The following is a 23,923-nucleotide window of genomic DNA, read 5'->3' as shown; positions in this document are numbered from 1 at the left end:
TATATATATTTATATATATTCATTTATTTGGCTGTGCTGGGCCTTTGTTGGGGCACGCGGGATCTCTAGTTGCAGCATGTGAACTCTTAGTTGTGCCACGAAGGATCTAGTTCTCTGACCAGAGATCGAACCCAGGGCCCCTGCATTGGGAGCATGAAGTCTTAGCGACTGGACCATCAGTGAAGTCTCTGAGATACTTCATACGGCCCCAGTCCACCCTAATCTCCGTTTCCCACCCTCATCTATTCCTTGCTGAGCCATCCGTCTCCTATTCCTTGCTCTCTTCTTTCCTCCTTGCCTAGTTCATGCTAATGCACCCTCCAGAACTCAAATTCAAGCCAAGTTCTTTCCTACCCTTCCATTCAGGCTTTTTTCTTTTTCTTTTTTTCCCGGTCATTTGCTCTTCTTTTTCATTCTATTTATCACATACTATTTCAACATTTTTTTGTTCAGTTATTAAATTAGCATCCCTCTTCCCTCTAGGCCATCAATGTGATGAGAGCCTAGACTGTGTCTTGCTCACAGCTACTAACACAGTAATTGGCACTTAAGTGCTTAAGTTTTTATTGAGTGAATGAGCATGAAACAAATCCCATTATGGGCATTTGTAAAGTTACTCTTGGATCAAAGATGTTTTAATAGTGCTTCCTGGAACCCACAGGTTAAACCCTTAGAGGTGTAAATATTTTAGAATCACCCAGAATTTTTTGGTCCATCTGTAATGCCCTCCATGGATCCTGTTACATCCATCCCTGCCCTGTGAGGATCAGTTCAGGGTGAGCTGAGCTGTTGTCATTGATGGGAACCTGTGACGTGCCTTGTATCAGGGTAGAAACCTAACCTAGAGTGCTGTGGCCTGAGGGTGGTGGCAGCTTCAATTCCTATAAAAACTTTCCTCATGATATCATAGTGGTTATATTAACCCCCAACCTCACCAAAATTCTCTTACCAGGTTTCAGCTTAAACGTTTCTTTTCTCTTTTTGCTAACAACTTGAAAATATTTGGGTGGCTTTTCCTGTATAAGGGGAGGCTTTTATAAAACAGGTTGCCAGTCACCCAGGAAACTGGGAAGGGAGAGCACATCAAAGCTCCAGGAGAGTCTTTGGGTCTCTTTCCACTGTCAGGAGGAAGGGTGGGGGTAATTTCATCCACTAAAGAGCAGCGGATTGTTTCAGGTGTGCTAGAAACTAATTTTATTCCCATGTCTGAGCAGATAAGGCCACATCCTCCAAATTGATTTGGAATTTATATTGGGAGATGGGGAAGGAATAAAATAAACAGCCTACCAATGTAATAATAGCTATAATTTACTGAGTGCTTAAGGCACTTTTTGGACATGCTTCACATTAACTGGGTGCATATTCCCAATAGCCTATTTACATCTTTATTTTATATAAATGGTATCTTAGATTGGAATCTTGATCTCAGGAGATATCTAACTTTTCAGCTGTATGAAGATACAGGCTTTTGAGTCTGGGGAGAAACTTGTTGGTCACTGAGGCCAATGTTTGTTGGCCTGGGACAGACTGACTTGGTGGAACCCCAGCCCTCCCACTTAGTATCTGTCTGTACCCTTAGGCCCTTGTTTCCTTATCTGCAAAATGGGAACACATATCTCCCTCCCAATGGAAATTACCTAATGAATGGACAGCACCTGGTACAGTGCTTGGTAACTTGTCACTGCCCATCGTCTGTGATTTCCCTTCCTCTCTTTCATTCATTTCATTCATCAGGTGGATTTGGTGATGTTTGAACCTGGAGGGTATCTATAACCTCTGGCCTGCAGTTCAGTTCAGTTCAGTCGCTCAGTCGTGTCCGACTCTTTGCAACCCCATGAATCACAGCACCCCAGGCCTCCCTGTCCATCACCAACTCCCGGAGTTCACTCAGACTCACGTCCATCGAGTCAGTGATGCCATCCAGCCATCTCATTCTCTGTCGTCCCCTTCTGCTCCTGCCCCCAATCCCTCCCAGTATCAGAGTCTTTTCCAATGAGTCAACTCTTCGCATGAGGTGGCCAAAGTATTGGAGTTTCAGCTTCAGCGTCAGCCCTTCCAAAGAACACCCAGGACTGATCTCCTTTAGGATGGACTTGTTGGATCTCCTTGCAGTCCAAGGGACTCTAAAGAGTCATCTCCAACACCACAGTTCAAAAGCATCAATTCTTCAGCTCTCAGCTTTCTTCACAGTCCAACTCTTGCATCCATACATGACCACTGGAAAAACCATAGCCTTGACTAGATGGACTTTTGTGGGCAAAGTAATATCTCTGCTTTTTAATATGCTGTCTAGGTTGGTCATAACTTTCCCTCCAAGGAGTAAGTGTCTTTTAATTTCATGGCTGCAGTCACCATCTGCAGTGATTTTGGAGCCCCCCAAAATAAAGTCTGACACTGTTTCCACGTCTATTTCCCATGCCATGATCTTAGTTTTCTGAATGTTGAGCTTTAAGCCAACTTTTTCATTTTCCTCTTTCACATTCATCAAGAGGCTTTTTAGTTCCTCTTCACTTTTTGCTGTAAGGGTGGTGTCATCTGCATCTCTGAGGTTATTGATATTTCTCCCAGCAATCTTGATTCCAGCTTGTGCTTCCTCCAGCCCAGCGTTTCTCATGATGTACTCTGCATATAAGCAGGAAGCAGTGTTATTTCTAGAGGAACTGGGCAGGCTTGCAGGGTGGGCAGGCCAGCGTTTGCTGAGATGGATTTGACTGTCAGGTGGGCTGGGCAAGCCCCTGCAGACCCTCATGCAAGGTAAAGGAATAGCTAGAACCTCCAAGGCTTTCGATTTTACAGCAGCTTGTTGGCCCAGACTTGCTAGTTCATGGGACTTTAGTGTGAGGCAGTACTGGGTTCTGGACTCAGACTCAGGTTCAAACCTCATCTTACAGTGGAGACTTGAGCCAATGTCTTCATCTCCATTTTCCTATGATTTGACTCGGAAGAATATTGGTAGTGACCTTGAAATGCCCTTAATAATTGCTAGCCCGTCTTTTTTTAGAAACAATTATATAAGGTTAAGATTTTATCCCAGGAAGAAGTCACACCTTCCTTGGAGCCCCCTAACATCCATGTAAATACATTCTGGTTCTATGTCTTGTGTCCCATCCTACCGTGTTATCATCAAAACACCACCAGTCTAAAGAGGAGACACGGTCTGGCACAGGGAGGCCTTAGGAAGTTCGGGTAATGAGGGAGAAGCGTTTTGCTGATTGCAGCTTTATAAAACCAGAGGGACTGTAGCAACTGCCCTCCTAGGAGCGCTTGAACCGTGGGAGGGAAGTAAAGAAGGGCTGAGATTTGGCGCCCTCAGCGGAAGAAGGAACAGGGACAGGGCCTGGGGATCGTCATGGAGGCGGGAAATCAGGGCTTCGGTTTGAGCAACAGACAACCCCGGATGCCCACTCCTAGCTGCGTGACCCAGAGGTAGTTCTTAACCTGGCCAAGCCTCCGTTTTATCGCCTCTGGAGAGGAGAGGATGGTAATACCCACTTCTTGGTGGAACTTGTGAGGACCCAGGAAGTTTTAGAAGTACTCGGCACCCAGGAAGCATTCCAAAACTGGCTGCAGGGATCACTGCTGTCACCGTGGTTAGAGCTTTTGCAAAGGCTCGAAAGTCCAGGGCCCCGGGCGCGCGCATGCGCACGCGCACCCGGCCGGCCAGGTGAGGAGGCGGCCGACCCGCACCTGGCATTTAACCCTTCACCTTCACGGAGGTGGGCGGGACGGACGCAGGGACCAGGACGCGGGGTCGCGAGCCCACCTAGACTTAACCCGGAGGCGTGAGGGTCGCTCCCGAGGAAGGCATCCGGCCGTTTCCAGGCCGGGGTCCGCGCGACGCGCGGGGAGGGCGGGGGAGCGGCGAGGGGAGCGAAGTCTCGCGAGATCGCGCGCGGCGGCGGCGGCGGCGGCGGCGGCGGCGGCGGCGGCCCGGGAGGTGAGCTGCGGGCGGCGGCGGCTGCCGTTGGGACTGAGGAGCGGGTGAGAACAGCGGAGACCGAGGGCCAGGCGGGGGGGGCCGGCCGGGCGGCGGGCGGCCCGCGTTCTGGGCGGCCACCTCAGTCGGCCCCGCGGCTGCAGCGGAGTCGCCCGGTCCGCGCTGTCCCGGGACCCGAGCGGGCGCGGCGGGGCGGGGCGGCCGGGCCGGGGCCGCGGGGCGGCCGGGCCAGTCCCCTAGCAGCCCGCGTCCGCTCGCGTGTGCGACCGCGGGGCGCTCCTCAGTTTTCCCCGGCGGCGCGTTGGCGCGGGAGGACGCGGCGCTGTCGGGCGCGGCAACACCGTTCAGTGAGCCTTAATCGTCTGCCGGCAATTAGGCGGTTCCGCTCGGGCTGCACGCAGAGGTGAAGCGCCCTGCCCAGGGTCACGCCGCTGGGACGCGGTGGAGTCGGGGTTCACACCCGGGCACGGCGACTCCAGCGCCCCGCCCCGTCCTTGCCTCCCATCCTTCTCCCCGCCCCCACTCGCGGGGTTTTAGGGCTCGAATTCTCCTCAGGTTCCGATTGAGCTGCAGAGGGTGTGTCTGGGGGGGCCCCCGCTCTCCTCCTAATTGAATGCAGCATGGCACAGGAGTTTCTTGGGGGAGAGTCCTCGGCCTTTGTCAGCTTACCCAAAGGGTCCCTGTTTCCGAAATGGACAAAAACTTTTCTTTGGCCCTCTATGAGAGCAGAAGTGGGCTTAAAAGCAGCGGTGTGTGTCTAGGGTGGGATGTCCAATCGAATGGAAGTGGAATATTGGAGCCCAGGGCTTGCTTTAAGCAAAGGAAACTTTTTTTTTTTGTTCAGCACGTGATTCCACTCTTTGGAGCAGTGGTGCTCAACTTTGTCAGAACCAAGGCCCCTCCCCTTTGCAGCAATGGTTTGTAAAGCCCCCTTTACAGCTCCAATGAAATACATCAGAAATAAAAGCTACCTACGTACGTAGTTGAAAACCACTGTGATGCTCCGATTTAAATGTTAGAAATAAAAGAACAATACATGACCTGCATTGCCACATCACGGCTAGCACGTTACTGCTGTGCTGCGGACTGGACTGCTCCTACCTGCTTCTAGTGAATAAGCTTGGTTTGAAGAGAGGTAAAAATGTCAGGAGCTATTTCATACACGGAAAGGAAAGATTAGAGGTCTAGTTAGACACGGGGGTGGAGGACACCTTAAGTGTTGGAATAACTTATTTATGATTATGAAAATACACGCCTAGATTGAGTTAGGAGTAACAGGACAAGAGAAAGTACAGACTATCTCAGTCAACATATAAATAATACTAATATAGCCCTTCCGTGAATGCCAGACTTTCAAACAACATTGTAGGGCATGTTTTGTGCCGCAAGCTTCGAAGTACTGCTGCTTTGAGGCAACATGCTGGATTCCTACTGCTTCTCTCTGATAATGAATAAAATATTAGCTAGATTGAAGGGTTTTTGTTTGATTCGGTGGCAGTATCTCACATAGTGTAGATAAGCTCAGTGTTGTGACACTGCTATTATATGCTGAGTTAATGCTTGGTGTGTGGAAATAGTCACCAATTTTCAGACCCTAGTCATTCAGTCTCAACTTATCTTGCCTTAGATACCTTCTCAAATTACTAGGGTTTTCCCATAATTTCTTGTAAAATATTTAGTATTATGTTCTGAAGTAAGGCCGGTTAAGGCGATTAATCTGGCTGGTCATTGAAAAGTCTCAGGACCAGGATAAGTCTTCATTATGTGGATCTAGCCCATGCATTGTGAGAAGTTCGAGCATCTGGCTCCCAAGCTGTAAATGCTAGTGGTGTACCCCAGTCACTTTGATAACTAAGCATGTCAGAGGACCTCACATGTCTCAAGGTCTAGCTCCGTTGAGAGTGACTCTAAATTGTAGACTCAGTTAGAGCAGGGAAGGGGGCAGAATTTAACTGACAGTTTTTGTTGGGAACATTTTTCCCCTGTTCTTTCTGTATGTGTGCTAAGTCGCTTCAGTCATATGCGACTCTTTGCGACAATATGGACTGTAGCCCGCCATGCTCCTCTGTCCATGGGATTCTCCAGGCAAGAACACTGGAGTGGGTAGCCGTGCCCTCTTCCAGGGGATCTTCCCGACCCAGGGATCCAACCCTTGTCTCTTGCGGCTCCTGCATTGCAAGCGGATTCTATACTGTTGAGCCATCGGGGAAGCCATTCTTTCTTTCTGTGTACTAATATCCATGTTAGAGAATTTGGTCAATACATATTGAACAAGAGTGAAAATCAAAATGAACTATAGTTATGTTGTCTTCTGTGCTCCTGATAGGATTCGTAAGAAATTCTGATTTCATTTGAAATTGAGTTAGTCTTAGTGCCATGGGGAAAATGCAAATTGAGTCAAGATAGTTCAGCTCCAGCTATTATACAGCTATAGTGTAACAAGATGAATTTCTTCAACTTTTGTTAAATCCACACAGGAAGTTTATCTTTCCTTTCTCTTGGATAAAGTGACTTCTTTGCTATAAGATGTTTGTTGTTCATTTGCTTGTTACTTTTGAAAGGTGCTATGGAAACAAACATGTAAGTAAGGTTGTTGTCAGAATAGAAGGATGTATTTTAAATTGCCTAGAGATAGATACATTGAATCCTTCTAGATGGGAAAATTATCCAAATTAAGAATAATTAATTTGTATTACTTTGCACAAGCAGTATTATGTTTCACGGTAAAAAGAGGTCACTCCTTTTTTGTTTTTTTAATCACTACTTTTTAAAAAAATACTCCTGTACAAAAATGAACCAAGTCATATTATGTGGATGTTGGAACTTTTCCACTGTTTTAGGTATGGGGACAAATTGTTGAGTGAACAAAAATCCATGCCTCTATAAATGAAAATGCATAAATTATTATGTACATATCTCTGAGATTTATAATTAAGCCATTTCATTGATTTTAAGATGCATGTCTGAGATAGACTACTGTCTTAAAATTGACATGTCATGGTTTCATTGGCAGCTTTTGTTCTTCCTTAGTGTTACACAGAATAATAGTGTGTATGGAAATGATGGCATCTTAGATGCAGTGAGATAGGGATATGTAGAAATTACAGCACATTGATTAATGTTTAACACCAAAAACTTTGTCCAAAGAATGACTTGCAAAATGTAGATACATACCAGTTCCAGGTTCTTCCATCTAAATTAGAATTCTTTACTTTTCCTATAAACGTTTCTCCCTCATGTAAAGCAAATGGAGAATCCGTATTTGTAAGTATAAGAACCATTTTAAAATATGTTTAGAAGGAAACAAACTGCTTGATCATTTTTCATAGAGAGAAGATGGTGTGGCTAATGTTTGAAGTAAAGGTAATCAGATAGTATAACCAGGTGGATGTATGAATATGCCTTCTTTTTTTTACCCCATTCTGAAAGATTCCTAGGTCCACTTATAAATGAAAGTTGTCTCAAATGAGACATCCTTAAGTTGAATTTCAACAATTCACTGTTATTTTAATAAGGTATAGTGGCTCAGATGGTAAAGAATCTGTCTGCAATGCAGGAGACCTGGGTTCAATGCCTGGGTCAGGAAGATCCCCTGGAACAGGGAATGGCAACCCACTCCAGTATTCATGCCTGGAGAATTCCATGAATGGAGGAGGATGACGGGCTACAATCTGTGGGCTTGCAAAGAGTCGGACATGACTGAGCAACTTTGACTTTTTTCACTAAATGTATTTATTCTGTGTTAAAGACAGAATTTATATGGGAGACTACATGGTGTCCCCCAGCCTAGAAATCTGTGTAAGGACTCTACTGAGGGCAAGTTTCATAGGAAACTCAACCACTGAAGACTGCGTACCTTCTTCCAGATGGATTTGAGCTTTTTTTTGTAAGGGTTCTCCCTCAACCTGCTGCACACTCGCAGCCTGCTGGAGCTTGTTTGAAATGCCAGCTCTGGGGCTCACCCCAGACTACTGAACCAGAATCTGCTTTTTAATAAGATTCTCAAGTGAGGCATGAAGATGTATAAGGAACACTTGGCCAGATCACTGACTCTCAGACTGGAGTGCTTATCACCAGAACTGCTCCCTGCCACTCCCAGGTTTCTAATTCAGTGGGTCTGGACTAGGGTTTCAGAATTTGCACTTTTAACAGATTCTCAGATAATGCTGATGCTGCTGGCCCAAGGACCATACTTTGAGAACCACTAGGCGAAAGCATCCTCGTACTTTTTCTATTCTTTCTTCTGATTTCTTGTCCTCCAAATAGTACTTTTAGAGATTACTATAATGTGCTTTAGCTTGATTAAAGAAAAACTTAAACATTGTGTGAAATTTAGTGATGGTCACACTAAATTTGCTTGTTAACATCTATTTGATAGAAAAAGTCTTTTATTTTTATTTTTAAATTGAAATATAGTGCTTTACAATGTTGTGTTAGTTTCAGGTGTCCAGCAGAGTGATTCAGTTATACATACTTACATATATATATATATATATATATATATATATATATATATATATGTATATATATACACACACACACCCACATATGTATTCTTTTTCGGATTCTTTTCCATTTTAGGTTATTATAAGATATTGAATATGGTTCCCTGTGCTACACAGTAGGTCCTTGTTGTTTATCTTATGTATAAAAGTATGTGTCTGTTAATCTCAAACTCCTAATTTGGGAAAACATTCCCTTTTAATGTATGTTGGATTTTGACTCTAGGTGATAAGTAGTTCTCTTTCTCTTTCTCCTATGAAGTATATTCTTAACACTTGAAAATTCTTTTTGTATGTATAAAATGTTCATGTGATTCAAAAACTAAAAAAATCTATTTTGAGGAGTCTAATTTCCAGTTTTGTTTTGGTTTAACATGCTGTCTCCAGCCATAGAAAATGTTTTCTATTTGTTTCCTATAGATGTCTGTTGTTTCTTTGTGTATATACAAGCAAATACCAGTACACTGTATATACCCACTCCTTTTATATGTTCAGTTCAGTTCAGTTGCTCAGTCGTGTCCGACTCTTTGCGACCCCATGAATCGCAGCACGCCAGGCCTCCCTGTCCATCACCAACTCCCGGAGTTCACTCAGACTCATGTCCATCGAGTTGGTGATGCCATCCAGCCATCTCATCCTCTGTCGTCCCCTTCTCCTGCCCCCAATCCCTCCCAGCATCAGAGTCTTTTCCAATGAGTCAACTCTTCGCATGAGGGGGCCAAAGTATTGGAGTTTCAGCTTTAGCAAAATTCCTTCCAAAGAAATCCCAGGGCTGATCTCCTTCAGAATGGACTGGTTGGATGTCCTTGCAGTCCAAGGAACTCTCAAGAGTCTTCTCCAACACCACAGTTCAAAAGCATCAATTCTTCGGCACTCAGCCTTCTTCACAATCCAACTCTCACATCCGTACATGACTACTGGAAAAACCATAGCCTTGACTAGACGGACCTTAGTTGGCAAAGTAATGTCTCTGCTTTTGAATATACTGTCTGGATTGGTCATAACTTTTCTTCCAAGGAGTAAGCGTCTTTTAATTCCATGGCTGCAGTCACCATCTGCAGTGATTTTGGAGCCCAAAAAAATAAAGTCTGACACTGTTTCCACTGTTTCCCCATCTACTTCCCATGAAGTGATGGGACCGGATGCCATGATCTTCGTTTTCTGAATGTTGAGCTTTAAGCCAACTTTGTCACTCTCCTCTTCACTTTCATCAAGAGGCTTTTCAGTTCCTCTTCACTTTCTGCCATAAGGGTGGTGTCATCTGCATATCTGAGGTTATTGATATTTCTCCCGGCAATCTTGATTCCAGCTTGTGCTTCTTCCAGTCCAGCATTTCTCATGATGTACTCTGCATAAAAGTTAAATAGCAGGGTGACTATATACAGCCTTGACATACTCCTTTTTCTATTTGGAACCAGTCTGTTGTTCCGTGTCCAGTTCTAACTGTTGCTTCCTGACCTGAATACAGATTTCTCAAGAGGCAGGTCAGGTGGTCTGGTATTCTCATCTCTTTCAGAATTTGCCACAGTTTATTGTGATCCACACAGTCAAAATAGAAATAGATGTTTTTCTGGAACTCTCTTGCTTTTTCCATGATCCAGCGGATGTTGGCAATTTGATCTTTAGTTCCTCTGCCTTTTCTAAAACCAGCTTGAACATCAGGGAGTTCACGGTTCATGTATTGCTAAAGCCTAGCTTGGAGAATTTTGAGCATTACTTTACTAGCATGTGAGATGAGTGCAATTGTGTGGTAGTTTGAGCATTCTTTGGCATTGCCTTTCTTTGGAATTGGAATGAAAACTGACCTTTTCCAGTCCTGTGGCCACTGCTGAGTTTTTGAAATTTGCTGGCATATGGAGTGCAGCACTTTCACAGCATCATCTTTCAGGATTTGAAATAGCTCCACTGGAATTCCATCACCTCCACTAGCTTTGTTCATAGTGATGCTTTCCAAGGCCCACTTGACTTCACATTCCAGGGTGTCTGGCTCTAGATTAGTGATCACACCATCATGATTACCTGGGTCATGAAGATCTTTTTTGTACAGTTTTTCTTTTGTACAGGTGTATTCTTCCCAGCTCTTCTTAATATCTTCTGCTTCTGTTAGGTGCATACCATTTCTGTCCTTTATCGAGCCCATCTTTGCATGAAATGTTCCCTTGGTATCTCTAATTTTCTTGAAGAGATCTCTAGTCTTTCCCATTCTGTTGTTTTCCTCTATTTCTTTGCATTGATCGCTGAAGAAGGCTTTCTTATCTCTTCTTGCTATTCTCTGGAACTCTGCATTCAGATGCTTATATCTTTCCTTTTCTCCTTTGCTTTTCGCCTCTCTTCTTTTCACAGCTATTTGTAAGGCCTCCCCAGACAGCCATTTTGCTTTTTGCATTTCTTTTCCATGGGGATGCTCTTGATCCCTGTCCCCTGTACAATGTCATGAACCTCATTCCATAGTTCATCAGGCACTCTATCTATCAGATCTAGGCCCTTAAATCTATTTCTCGCTTCTACTGTATAATCATAAGGGATTGAATGGTCTAGCGGTTTTCCCTACATTCTTCAATTTAAGTCTGAATTTGGTAATAAGGAGTTCATGATCTCAGCCACAGTCAGCTCCTGGTCTTGTTCTTGCTGACTGTATAGAGCTTCTCCATCTTTTGCTGCAAAGAAAATAATCAATCTGATATCGGTGTTGACCATCTGGTGATGTCCATGTGTAGAGTCTTCTCTTGTGTTGTTGGAAGAGGGTGTTTGCTATGACCAGTGCATTTTCTTGGCAAAACGCTATTAGTCTTTGCCCTGCTTCATTCCGTATTCCAAGGCCAAATTTGCCTGTTACTCCAGGTGTTTCTTGACTTCCTACTTTTGCATTCCAGTCCCCTATAATGAAAAGGACATCTTTTTTTGGGTGTTAGCTCTAAAAGTTCTTGTAGGTCTTCATAAAACCATTCAACCTCAGCTACATAAATTATTCTGACCCTGTTTTTTTTTTTTTTTTTTCAGTAGTGTACCTTTAGCGTCTTTCCACATTTGTATATAGAAAAGATTTATTACCAGATGCAGGATATACTGTTGTGTGGCCTGTGCCATAGTTTATTGAAGTTAACGCCCGTTAATGGATAGTTGAATGTTTTCCAGTCTTGCAGTCACAGCCTGTGGTGAATAACGTTGTGCACATGTCAGTTAATATATGTGCAGTATCTGTGGGATAACTTTCCAGAAGTGGGATTGCTGGGTCCGTGAGCATTGCGTTTATACATTTTGATAAATGCTGCCCACCTTCAGGGTTGTACCATTTTGAACCCTTGCAGGTATCTGTCTCCGCAGCCTCTTGTAATAGGCTGATTACCAGCTTTTGGATTTGTATCAGTCCGATAAGGTGGAAAGTAACTCATTGTGGTTTTAATGTGCATTACTTTGATTATGAAGGAGGCTGAGCATCTTTTCACATGCTTAAAGGCTGTTTCTTTCTTGTTTTTTTTACTTTACAGTATTGTATTGGTTTTGCCATACATCAACATGAATCCACCACAGGTATACACGTGTTCCCCATCCTGAACCCCCCTGCCACCTCCCTCCCCATACTATCCCCCTGGGTCATTCCAGTGCACCAGCCCTGAGCACCCTGTATCATGCATCGAACTTGGACTGGTGATTCGTTTCACATATGATATTATACATGTTTCAATGCCATTCTCCCAAATCATCCCACCCTCGCCCTCTCCCACAGAGTCCAAAAGACTGTTCTATACATCTGTGTCTCTTTTGCTGTCTTGCATACAGGGTTATCGTTACCATCTTTCTAAATTCCATATATATGTGTTAGTATACTGTATTGGTGTTTTTCTTTCTGGCTTACTTCACTCTGTATAATTGGCTCCAGTTTCATCCACCTCATTAGAACTGATTCAAATATATTCTTTTTAAGGCTATTTCTTTTCTATGAACTATTTGTTCATGCCCTTTGCACATTTTCTTTTGAATTACTTTTTTTCTTAACAGTTTCTAGGAATTTATAAACTAGGCCTTTGTGATGCGAATTGCAGTTTCCTCAAGCTTGTCATTTTTCAAAAGTTTACTTTAATGTATTTTGGTATAGAGAAGGCTTTTAAGTTTTTTCTTTGAATTTTAAGCAGTTAATATTTTATGGATTTTGAGTCATGAAAAGGCCTCCAAGAATTTGGATTTCGCCCATGTTTCTTTTCTTTAAGGATTTTTTCCCTTTATGGTTTCATTTTTACACTTAAATCTTTGATCCATTTAGAATTTATTCTGGTATTCAGGGGTGATATATAGATTCAGCTTTATCCATATCGCTACCACTAATTTTTAGCCATTTGTTTCAGAATAGAGAACACCTTCATTATAGTCCAGATTTCCAGATATATTGGAAGACCTCTCTGGGCTTTCTGGTCAGTTCCATTAAGTCTTTCTATTCCTGCACAAGTACACATTATTGGATTTATAAAACGTCTTAATGCCTTGTGAAACTAGTTTGTCTTGTTGCCCTTCATTTTCCTGGCCATTCTTGCTTGTTTATTTTTCCATGTGAACTTTAGAATCATTTGTCGGTTCCAGAAAAGAAAAACACACTTTAAAAAAGTTGAGATCATGTTAAATTTATAAACTAACATAGGGAGAATTGATATCTTTCTGATATTGAATTTTCCATTCCAAGACCATGATGTATTTTTTTCATTTGTTTGGTTTTACTCCTGACTCCTAGAGCACAAATTTTTCTCATACAGGTTTTTCCCATTTCTTATTAAATTTTTTATATGTGTGTATATTTATGTGAATTGGAGAAGGAAATGGCAACCCACTCCAGTATTCTTGCCTGGAGAATTCCATGGACAGAAGAGCCCAGTGGGCTACAGTCCATAGGATCATGAAGAGTCAGACACGACTAAGTGACTAATTTTCATTTCATATTTATATGTATGCCTATATATACGTATATGTATGTTTTTATACATACATATAAAGTCTTTATCTTTTGAAGATAATGAAGTCTTTATCTTTTCTAAGTGGTTTTGAGATGATATACCTTGAAATTCTAATTAGTTTTTAACGGGCATTAAATTCTGCGGAATCACTTATACTTTTTTTTTTGCCTGAAGAGAAAGAAAGCCTTGGAAGTCAGGCTTGCAGTTAAATTCTATAGCTGCATTTATGAGCTCAGTGGACATCTGGGGGTCTGTTTGACCCCTCTGAGCCTCGGTTTCCTAATTAGTAAAACGAACAATTCTGGCTTGGTAAGAATGTTCGGAGAATTAAGAAGAATGTGAAATTCATCACTTAGTGCCTCTTCTACCAACGTCACTGCCAACAGCAGCGTGGATTGAGGTTGCTGTTCTGTTTTGTTTCATCCTTTTTCCCCTCTCACCTGGAAAAGAGAAAGACATTGTGAAGAAAAGTAATAAAACAATACCAGACTTGAAATTAAAAGTAAGCTGTGATTCACTCCGAGCAGGATAATCAGTGTCCTTGAGAAAAGAACAAACTCAACCCAGCATTTGAGGCCCCTCCTGCCTCTCTCTCTGACCTTGCTGCTGGTTGCCCTCTCGGATGCTCCCTGACCAGAGGCTGCGTAGCCTTCCCCAAAGGCCCCACGTTTCCTGTAATGCCATCCCTTCCACTTAGGATGTTTTGCTACCTAATTCTGCCAGTTCAAATACGTGCTGCCCTGCACCCAATAAAAAAGCAGGATCTGTCTCCTTGTGTCGCTCATCTGTCCTGTAGCTTAGCCGTGATAATCTGGAAGCTGTGAGGAGAGAAACCGTCACGCCCACCAAAGAACACAGAGTACCTGGAAAGGAGCAGACACTCAGATGTTTTTAAATAAATAAAGAATAATTGATTTAGATCTTTCTTTGACTCGATGGACATGAGTTTGAGCAGGCTCCGGTAGTTGGTGAAGGACAGAGAAGCCTGGTGTGCTGCAGTCCATGGGGTTGCAAAGAGTCAGACACGACTGAGTGACTGAATTGAACCTGCCTTGTGTCATATGCCTGGGTAATTCTGTCACCCAGTACATTGTAAGCATGTTGAAGATAAGGATTATGCCATTTCTCAATAATTATAGTAATAATGTGGTGATAGAGGTGGTGAAAGGCAAATGGATTATATACAAGTAATAATAAAAGTGAAAACTAACGTTCATCGAACATTTTATTATGTCCCAGAAACTGTTTTAAAGTCTCTGATGTGGATAATCTAACATAACCCTCAGCCGGCTTAGGAGTTGAGTCCTATTGTTAGGCACTTGGGGAAACCAAGGCACACGGGCTTATGGACTTGCTCAGGAGCAGACAAGCAAGGAAGTGGTAGTGCTGAGACTCAGGCAGGTGTTCTTAATCAGGCAACCCAGCTTTTCACCTGCTGTGAGGTTGACTATAGTTAGGTATAGGTTCTTGAACCATTTAGGGAGTTATTCAATTCCACTTGAACCTACTCACTTTTCTGCCCAATCTTCCCATATTAGTAACTTCTATTTTATTCATTCTGATTCCTCTCAGACTTGATGTTCTCCGGGATACTTTCTCTGACCACCCTGCCTGGCGTGCCGTAGATGTTGAATAAAAAGTAATTTTAACTTTTTTTTCTCTCTAGGTTCCCAGTAAAGGTGCTAAGAAAGAGAATGTGAGACAGGAAAATAATTAAACATTTTTACTGAGGTAAGTTTTTTATGATTTAATTTTTTTAAAGAAAATGTCTCTTATTTAAAAAAAGTTTCTCTCCATACCTGCTTTCTGAAGATACAAGAGGGAGATTGTTGTTTTAGGAGTGTGTCAGTTGATAGAACCTGGGGTTCTTAAGGTGGTTTCCAGAAATGTGGGCTTCTGATTAAGGTCATTTGGCTTCCTTACTTATTTGACTTGAATCTTTAATAAATTTCCGTTATCTCCTTGTTTTAAAGCCTGGTGCTGAGAAGGAGATCCCACAGGTGGAAGTCCGTAAGCTGTTTGGTGATTATACATACTTGCAACATTCAGTGAAAACTTTTGATTTTAAAGTAGGGAGTTGAAGGGATTTGAAGCCACTTGATGAGATTGCAACACTTCATTTTCCTGAATGAAAATGTGTTGTTTTTTTTCTTGCAGTAGTGGGAAAAAACTTCATCAATGACACCTAACTCCTGCCACCCAGAAATGACTGCCATTATTATTTTGATGAAACTCCATTTAGAAATTTATGAATGTGTAACTATTTACATATAAATGTTTAAGTAAATTGGTCTTTTATTTACTACAACAGTATTACTTTATGTATCTTTACACATGAATTGTAAAAGACATGTATAATCGTATACAGTCATTTTACTGACAATATTTGATTGTTTAGAGGCACCATACTTTGAGTCATTCATTTGATGACTGTTTAGATGGTTTCTAGTGGATAATAGTGTATCAAACAACCCCATACGTACATCATTATATGCTTGTTCATTTATCTTCTTTGAAGTATAACTACTGGGTCAAAGATGATACGCATTTTAAATATAGGTGCTTGTGGCTAAACTGCCCTCTGTAAATAAAGACCCCTCCCCAAATGAAATTCACCAGAGTCCTGTTTTCCACGCCCTTACCACACTGAGTTTTGTTTGTGTGTTTAATGCTTACCCGTCCAATAAGGAAAAATGGTGTCTCTTGAGATAGCAGGGCTCTCCTGTTTTTACTTGCATTTGTTTATTTGGGGCTGTGCTGGATCTCTGTTGCTGCGCTTGGGCTTTTCTAGCAGGGGCTACTCTTCCCTGCAGTGTGCGGGCTTCCCGGTGCAGTGGCTTGTCTTGTTGTGGAGCACTGGCTCTAGGGGCCTGGACTTCAGTAGTTGTGTTGTCTTCCCAGATCAGGGATTGAACCTGTGTCTCCTGCACTAGCAGGCGGATTCTTTGCCATTGAGCCACCAGGGAAGCAAGATAGCAGGGTTTCTGACTGGAGTAAACCTTTCATGTTTAAAGACCTCTTTCATCTGATAGCCTTACTTACATAAAGAATTTCCTTATTAAAAACATACATGTGGTTCTTGTGTGTACGTGAGATGCTCTTGGACTGTAAATGTGATGAAAATGTTAAAATATACTGAGTTCTTTGTTTTTAGCTCTGTTACCCTGATTGAAAGTGAAAGTCGCTCAGTCATGTCCAACTCTGCGACCCAGGCCAGAATACTGGAGTGGGTAGCCTTTCCCTTCTCCAGGGGGTCTTCCCAACCCAGGGATCGAACCGAGGTCTCCTGCATTGCAGGCAGATTCTTTACCAGCTGAGCCACAAGGGAAGCCCAAGAATACTGGAGTAGGTAGCCTATCCCTTCTACAGGGGATCTTTCTGACTCAGGAACTGAACCGGGGTCTCCTGCATTGCAGGTGGATTCTTTACCAACTGAGCTATCAGGGAAGCCCCATTACCCTGATTAATTCAGTATAAATATTTTTAAATTGTTGTTCAGTCACTAAGTTGTGTCCGACTCTTTGTGACCCCATGGACTGCAGCACACCAATCTTCCCTGTCCTTCACTATCTCCCGGAGTTTGCTCAAGCTCATGTCCATTGAGTTGGTGATGCCATCCAACCATCTCATTCTCTGTCTTTCCTTCTGCCTTTAGTATTTCCTAGCATCAGGATCTTTTTCAGTGAGTTGGCTCTTCATATCAGGTGACTAAAGTATTGGAGCTTCAGCTACAGCGTCAGTCTTTCCAATGAATATTCAGGGTTGATTTCCTGTAGGATTGACTGGTTTGATCTTCTTGCTGTCCAAGGGACTCTCAAGAGTCTTCTCCAGCACGACAGTTCAAAAGCATCAGTTCTTTGGCGCTCAGCCTTTATGATCCAACTCTCACATCTGTACATGACTATTGGATAAACTGTATTTCTGACTATATGGACCTTTGTCAGCAAAGTGATGTTTCTGCTTCTTAATATGCTATCTAGGTTTGTCATGGCTTTTTTTTCCCAAGGAGTAAGCATCTTTTAATTTTGTGGCTGCAGTCACCATCCACAGTGATTTGGAACCCAAGAAAATAAAACCTGCCACTGTTTCCACTTTTTCTCCATCTGTTTGCCATGAAGTGATGCCATGATTTTAGTTTTTTGAATGTTTAGTTTTAAGCCAGCTTTTTCACTCTCCTCTTTCACCCTCATCAGGAGTATTTAGTTCCTCTTTGCTTTCTGCCATTAGTGAGTGTCATCTGCATATCTGAAGTTGTTGATATTTCTCCCAGCAGTCTTGATTCTAGCTTGTGATTCATCCAACCCAGCATTCCACATGATGTACTTCAAATATAAGTTAAATAAGCAGTATGACAATATACAGCCTTGATGTTCTCCTTTTCCGATTTTGAACCAGTCTGTTGTTCATGTCTGGTTCTGACTGTTGCTTCTTGACCTGCATACAGGTTTCTCAAGAGGCAGGTCAGGTGGTCTTATGTTCCCATCTCTTTAAGAATTTTCCACTGTTGGCAACTAACTAATATTACTGAGTTAGGTGACTATGCATTCACATCTATACGTATGAATGCCGATGTTGAGTTTCATCTGTCCAGAGGATTTTGCTAGTTTCTGATATGAATATGAGCTCTAATTTTATGTTTGTTTTAGATTTTATTTCAAATAAAAGTTGCCTAAGGAAGGTCTCACATGAAACAAACATGTACTTTGTCATCGGCTTACTGTTTGTTTTTTGACTTAATTGAAAGCCAGTTAAAATTCATCTTTTTCCTTGATATAGAATGCATCTTCTTATAGATTGCCTTTCATGTGATGCTTTTCTTTCCACTCCAAGTTAACATGGTTGAGGCTTGGACCTAGTGTGTTTTATGCACCAGCTTACATCCAGCAACTACTGTGATACCTGGCATGTACATGGCAGACACTCAAATCATTTTTGTAGGAATTAATGATTGGTCAATATAATCATTGTTAAGTTAGAATTAAGATGCAAGTGAGATGTGCCTTCAATTTTAATTAAGAAATTTAATTTCTTGGAGAAGAAAACTAACACCTGTGATATTTCAGTTCAGTCACTCAGTCGTGTCCGACTCTTTGTGACCCCATGAATCACAGCACACCAGGCCTCCCTGTCCATCACCAGCTCCCGGAGTTCACTCAAACTCACGTCCATCGAGTCAGTGATGCCATCCAGCCATCTCATCCTCGGTCGTCCCCTTGTCCTTCTGCCCCCAGTCCCTCCCAGCATCAGAGTCTTTTCCAGTGAGTCAACTCTTCGCATGAGGTGGCCAAAGTACTGGAGTTTCAGCTTTAGCATCATTCCTTCCAAAGAAATCCCAGGGCTGATCTCCTTCAGAATGGACTGGTTGGATCTCCTTGCAGTCCAAGGGACTCTCGACACCACAGTTCAAAAGCATCAATTCTTCAGCGCTCAGCCTTCTTCACAGTCCAACTCTCACATCCATACATGACCACTGGAAAAAACATAGCCTTAACTAGATGGACCTTTGTTGGCAAAGTAGTATCTCTGCTTTTCAATATGCTATCTAGGTTGCTCTTAACTTTTCTTCCAAGGAGTAAGCGTCTTTTAATTTCATGGCTGCAGTCACGATCTGCAGTGATTTTGGAGCCCAAAAAAATAAAGTCTGACACTGTTTCCACTGTTTCCCCATCTATTTGCCATGAAGTGATGGGACCGGATGCCATGATCTTCGTTTTCTGAATGTTGAGCTTTAAGCCAACTTTGTCACTCTCCTCTTTCACTTTCATCAAGAGGCTTTTGAGTTCCTCTTCACTTTCTGCCATAAGGGTGGTGTCATCTGCATATCTGAGGTTATTGATATTTCTCCTGACAATCTTGATTCCAGCTTGTGCTTCTTCCAGCCCAGCGTTTCTCATGATGTACTCTGCATATAAGTTAAATAAGCAGGGTGACAATATACAGCCTTGACATACTCCTTTTCCTATTTGGAACCAGTCCGTTGTGTGATGTTTAAATGCTTCTAAATCTAGATGTATATAATTGTAGTGACATTTGCTACTGTAACCTCTTGTGATGTTTTGTTTGGACTGTTGATTTGGATTCTGTCCAATTTCTTCGCAGAATCACACATACAACTGTGTTTTAAATCTCATTTTTTGTTTTTTGTTGCTGTTAAGGGGAAAGTAGCTGTCTGAAATAGGTAAAGTACTTGATCTGCTATTTACAATATGTTTCATATTATACAGATGGGAATATCTTTCAGTTATTTGAAGACAAGGATAAAGTAAATTATAATGGAGAGAAATTGAGGTATATTTTAATTGTGTAGTCAAGCATTTGTTAAAAGTAAAAGTAGAGAAATGGATTGCCGGCCGTTAAGAAGAATGTGTAAATCTTTGTCCAGTATCCTGCCTATTAGCGTTTCTGACTCACAACCAGTTTTTCACAGCCAAAATAAACAGAGAGAATGGAACAATTATCTAATAGATTTAGGCAATGTTGAGGATTCTTGTTTCATACACTTTGTTTCCACTGGAGTATGGGATTCTAAAGAATGCATGTGCTAGTTTTAATTAGTATTTTAGCAGCAGCTATTTGCATGTAAAATTTTTTTAATTTATTAAATAATCCCCTAGCAATTTTTATTTGTACTTTAACTTTCTTAGCAACTCCTTCCTTAATAAATCTAAAGTTATTAATAAATCTAGGCAGGCTTGAAAGGAAATTATTGAGTCATCATTTTGTAGGTCTAAATTATATTTTCTGGCCTTTACCCTCTATCTTATTGTGGCTAATGGTATGATCTTGTATTTGTTTTCTAAAATAAGTGAAGTTCTATGTTCTTATATCTCTTTTCTCCAGTCGTATAGGAAGTTCCTTATATTATAGCTTTCGTTTCACTGATGACTTACTTTCTTTAATTGCATGCTTTAAAACCCTAATTCTAAAAATACTCCTGAAAAGTGAGGCATTACTAGTAGCAGTTAAACTGGAGTCTTAATTAAACTTAAGACTGTCATTTATTTCTCCTCTGAGCTGCGTTTGTAAAAATTTTTATACTGTATTTAAACAGATTTTAAGACATTCTTATGCACTTAATGGGTTGGATTTTATGCATTTGCAACAGTTTCTTCCTATTTTAGGCATAAAGCTTAAAGTTTAGACTGGCAGTGTAAGTGGTTATTTGATTGGAAAGTTGGAAAGAAGAGAAGTTCTGTCTTCATATACAGGATTTGTGGTGGTAGAATATTCACATGAAACTGTTTCATGGTCAGGGTGAGAGTACTGAACTGCAATAGGAGGGCAAAATAAGTGCTGATGTGTGGCATAGAGAACATCTCCCTAGCAAAGGCAACACTCGGCCTTCCTTCTGTAGCATGTACAGTGAGTTAGTCCCTCACAGAGGTTTCATTAAATTTAGAGTCTTAGGGGGAGAGTTTGGGGAAGAGGGGTAGAGAACAGAAGCTTTGGGCTTCAAGTTCCATAAAGAACGTGGTGCTTGGTGGAGCTCCCCAGGGGTAGGCCTCTCCAGCCTTGGAGTGTCCCATCCCCCTTGAGACCCTGGACTGTTTGTGCTGTGATTAGAACTTGGTCTGGAGCTGGGCGGAGGGAGTCTACCATCTACCACTGCAGAGTCTCAGTTCACTTCAGTTCAGTCACTCGGTCCTGTCCGACTCTTTGTGACCCCATGGTCTCCCTGCAGAGTCTCTGAGTAGACTTCCGCCACGCCACGTGTGAGGTAGTGGTGTAATGACAAACGCGGGGATTTCACAGGAGTTTTACCCCTGTGCCTGTTTGTTCAGAGAGGACACCTAATTCATGGTGCGGGTTATGTTTGCGTCTGCTAAACCCAGTAAGTTTTGTTGTAAGTAGATTTCAGTCTGTTTTAATGTAACAGAGTTTTTTTGTCTGAATCTTCTGGCAGCCATCTCTCAAATGTTAACGGTAATAGCTGTCAGTAGGAAGGGTATCCGCCTACATCTTTTTTGCAGTGCTTGAAGCCATCCCACTTCCTTTTTCTTTTTCCTTAAGAACTGATTACTGACACTTGGGAATTATAATCAGATTTCATCAATCTTTATGGAAAGGTTACCAATTATTGCACTGAAAAATAGGCATTTGTCTCTAATAGTAAGTGTTTCTCTTGGTATGTCTCTCTCAGTTCATTGCTTTTAAATACCTCTTAGGTGAATGAATGCTTTGTGTCATGCCCTGATTTAATACATTTAAAGCAGACTTTATTGATGGCTTTCTTACTTTCAGTTATATGGAAGGGGGAATAATTTAATAGAGACCTTTCATAGGATCTTTTGGTTGCTTAGATGTCCTTGGGGTAGTAAAGAATGACTGATGTCAGTTACTTGTGTTGTGATACAAGCTCCAGAATCAATATTTGCATTGAAGAGTTGAGAGCAGTGAGGATTTTTATGGTGGGGATGTACATATTGAGCATTGGCTGTACCTTCGGTGTGTATTGTTTCATTTTGTTCTCTAATGACTCTCAGAGGCTAGATTCAGTCACTCCAGTTTTAGAGAATAGAAGGCTTGGTTATGAGGTTTGTCCTTGGGCACTCAGCTAGTACATTAAAAACAAAACAGTAACTTGAATCCAGATCTCTCTGGCTTTTCTTGTCACAGTTCTTAGAGTGTTTCCATTATCGTAGATGAGTGAAATGTTGGGCGGAATGAAGATACAGCCGCTTTATCAGCGCCATTGCCCTCATTCTTACCCTCCTCTCTGTTTCCAATGTTCTTCAGCATTAACTGGCGAATTTTAGGAGCCTGCCAAGGTGTCTGGCTCATTGTGTTCAATACAACATGGGCTTGTTTAATTTAGCAGTGCTCTGAGATGAAAGGTTTGTGACGGCCAAGTACAAACAGACCTTCTGTGGGATGTTAATTTTGTTATAGGAGAGAATGCTTGTTTTTCCTTGCTCTGTGTTAATAAAGAAGCTGGCACATTTTCTCATCAGTTAAAAAGGACTTTGACTTGTTTAAATCTGTGTAATCAAAGGGAAGCGAGTGGTTCTGGTAAACATTTTTCTTTGTGCACTTTTTGGTTAGTTCCATTTTATACCTGCCAGCAAATTGCAGTTTGCATGCTCTTTTGTTCTTTTCTTCTTTTACTTTGAATTTGATTTTATGATTGGTCGCTGTGGGGATTTGGTGGTAGGAAAATAAATCATTTCCTCATTTGAACAGATTGTGCGTTTGTGTGTGTGTGTGTTTACGACAGGTTATCCTGTGGTAGGCAAAGTGATTCAGTCAGGCCCCTGCACGGAGGTGTCACTATATGATTTTGTGTAGTAATTTTTTTTCATAACATCTCTATTGACATGTAATTCACATACCATAAAGTTCATCCATTTAAAACATAAAATTCAGTAGATCTTTCTGTATTCACAGAGTTATGCACGGATCCCCAGTCTCATTCCAGACACTTTAATCACCCCAAAAAGAAACCCCAGACCTAGTAGCAGTCACTTTCCATTCTTCCCTGTCTTTAGTCTCTGGCAGCCACCGTTTCTACTTTGTGTGTCTCTGAATTCGGAGTATGTCATATAAATGGAATTATACAATACGTGTGACCTTTTGTGTCTGACTTCTTTCACTTAGCATGCTTTTGAGGTTCGTCTGTGTCATAGCATATATAAGAATTCATTCTTTTTTGTTGTTAAATAATATTCTACGGCATAGATAGATAACATTTTGTTTATTCATCCGTTGATGGCCACTTAGGTGGTTTCCAGGTTTTGGCTGTTGTGAATGCTGCTGAGAACATTCATGTCTAAGTTTTTTGGGTGGACATCTGCTGTCATTTCTCATGGATATATATCTAAGAGTAGAATTGCTGCCTCTCATGGTAACTCTATATTTAACTTTTTGAGGGATTGCCAAACTGTTTTCCAAAGTGGCTGTACTATTTTACGTTCCCATCAGCAGTGTTAGAGGATTCCATCCTGGCCAACACTTGTTATTTTTTGTTTTGTTTTTCATAGTAACCATCCCAGTGGGTGTGAAGTGGTCTCTCGTGGTAATTTTGATTTGCATTTTCCTTAATGGCTACTGCTGCTGCCGCCAAGTCGCTTCAGTTGTGTCTGACTCTGTGCGACCCCTTAGATGGCAGCCCACCAGGCTCCCCTGTCCCTGGGATTCTCCAGGCAAGAATGCTGGAGTGGGTTGCCATTTCGTTCTCCAATGCAGGAAAGTGAAAAGTGAAAGGGAAGTTGCTTAGTCATGCCCGACTCTTAGCGACCCCATGGACTGCAGCCTACCAGGCTCGTTCGTCCATGGGATTTTCCAGGCAAGAGTACTGGATTGGGGTGCCATCACCTTCTCCACCCTAATGGCGTTCAATATCTTTTCATGAGCTTCTTGGTCACTTGTATATTTTTTAGAGAAATGCCTATTCACATTCTTTTCCCATTTAAAAAATGAGATTGTCTTTTTATTGTTGAGTTATTTTTGTGTATTCTAGATTTCTTTGTATATTTTAGATGCACCCCTCTGCCCTCCACATAGGGCTTTATCAGAGATATGAACTGTAAAATTTTCCTCCCTTC

The 23,923-nt window shown here is 41.8% G+C and overlaps 1 protein-coding gene across 1 annotated transcript in view; it reads left to right on the top strand.

Annotated features, from left to right (window-relative positions):
* The first annotated feature begins 3,924 nt into the window (after nucleotides 1-3,924).
* MRTFB (myocardin related transcription factor B) overlaps nucleotides 3,925-23,923 on the top strand; it is a 209,789-nt gene continuing 189,790 nt past the window's right edge. The window contains exons 1-2 of the mRNA XM_068967980.1: nucleotides 3,925-3,981; nucleotides 15,049-15,113. The gene's annotated coding sequence lies outside the window, so the exon portion shown is untranslated. The remainder of the gene's footprint in view (nucleotides 3,982-15,048; nucleotides 15,114-23,923) is intronic.

This window comes from Capricornis sumatraensis, chromosome 3, assembly GCF_032405125.1.
Source record: "Capricornis sumatraensis isolate serow.1 chromosome 3, serow.2, whole genome shotgun sequence".
Lineage (NCBI taxonomy): Eukaryota > Metazoa > Chordata > Mammalia > Artiodactyla > Bovidae > Capricornis > Capricornis sumatraensis.
This window is presented reverse-complemented; position numbering and strand designations above follow the sequence as displayed.